The sequence below is a fragment of the Nannospalax galili genome, unplaced genomic scaffold, assembly GCF_000622305.1.
Source record: "Nannospalax galili isolate Female #2095 unplaced genomic scaffold, S.galili_v1.0 scaffold363, whole genome shotgun sequence".
In the NCBI taxonomy this organism is placed as follows: Eukaryota; Metazoa; Chordata; class Mammalia; order Rodentia; family Spalacidae; genus Nannospalax; species Nannospalax galili.
The window spans coordinates 82890-84284 of NW_008351176.1; the positions used below are offsets into that span (position 1 = coordinate 82890).

At 48.5% G+C, this 1395-nt stretch overlaps 1 protein-coding gene across 1 annotated transcript in view; it reads left to right on the top strand.

The window, feature by feature from the left end:
• The first annotated feature begins 1244 nt into the window (after nt 1–1244).
• Dusp14 (dual specificity phosphatase 14) overlaps nt 1245–1395 on the top strand; it is a 22065-nt gene continuing 21914 nt past the window's right edge. The window contains exon 1 of the mRNA XM_008848094.3: nt 1245–1328. The gene's annotated coding sequence lies outside the window, so the exon portion shown is untranslated. The remainder of the gene's footprint in view (nt 1329–1395) is intronic.

The following is a 1395-nucleotide window of genomic DNA, read 5'->3' on the forward strand; positions in this document are numbered from 1 at the left end:
GCCAAAGGGAGACCCTGTTTAAAAAAAAAAAAAAAAAAAAAAAAAAAAAAAAACTGACTGGGATTTGCTGAGTCACTGCATTGACCGAAGGGCTGTAAGGGGACAACCAGGAATGAAAGCAGCATACAATCGTTTTTATTAGTTTTTGCTATGTTTGCATTGGCATGCCAAAAATAAGTCATTAAATGAACTGCTGAAATAATATAGTGCTGGGAAGATGTCTTTCCCAGGCAAGATTTGAACTCAGTGCATCACCCTTATCCTGTGCTGCTTCTGTTCCCACACAGAAAGGTTAATTTTGCCCAATTTTAAAATGCTGGTGCTTTTTATGGTGTCAAATCTCTTCAATCTAGATCTTTTTAGTTTTCCCTGAATAATCACTAAAATTCCTCTGATGTTATATTTTTGTCTAGGAAGCAGACAAAACGTCTCCATATTCCAGCACCCACAGAAAGACGGTGAAGATGGTGAAGACAGTTGGCCAACCGCGATTAGGCATCGCTTTAAAAAAAAAAAAAAAAAAAATTCCTCCAGGCTTTTGCTTGACGGTGTCAGGAGCTGTAAACACCAAGTGCGGCGTGTGCTCCTCCTCTGAACCCTCCCCCGAAATCCATGACTACTCGCTTGACTTCAGCAATTTTGATGCCAGCGATTTGCAACTGTGAGGACCTGGCTCGGATAAGTACAGGACTGGTAACCGAGTCAGGACTCCCTGGGACTGATTCACTGCAGAAGCTGGAGGAAGTTGTTCCTACCGCCCCAGTGTAGCCCCTCACCTGACCCAGGCGGAAGGGAAGGCAGGGTGGCGCTGAAGAAAATCCCCTTGCATCTATTCATGCTACAGATGGGCAGACCTAAAATAAATTAAATAAATAAATAAATAAATAAATAAATAAATAAATAAATAATGTCCCTCAGAGTGACACAGCACATAGACCCTCAACGAATCCACGTGTGCAAGCTGGCCTCTACCTGAGAGCACCAGTCGGTGACCATGGTTGGGGGGGGGGAATCTTGCGAGCAGGCAGATGATGGGCCCTGTCTTTACCTCCTTGGGAGCTTCCTAGCACCTGTCCATCAGAATTCACGCAGCAGTTGCCATGGGAGCTATTTTCCCTTCACGCTCCGGTCCTCACTCCGGGGCTGTCCCGCGCAGGGTAGGAGGCGGGGGTGGCTGAGAGGTGGTGATTAGTCACTGCTGCGCTCACACCTTTATATCGTGTTCTTTTCCTGCTTTGAATTCTCTCGCATCCAGGCAGTATCCACGGATGCGGGCTTGAAGCAGGGAGCCGCAGCAGAGGGGCGCGGGGTCCGCCTGTGCAGCACAGGTGAGCAGGCGCCAGGCCGAAGTCGGGACAACGCGCACGCGCAACGCCCGGAGGGGGCCCTCCCCCG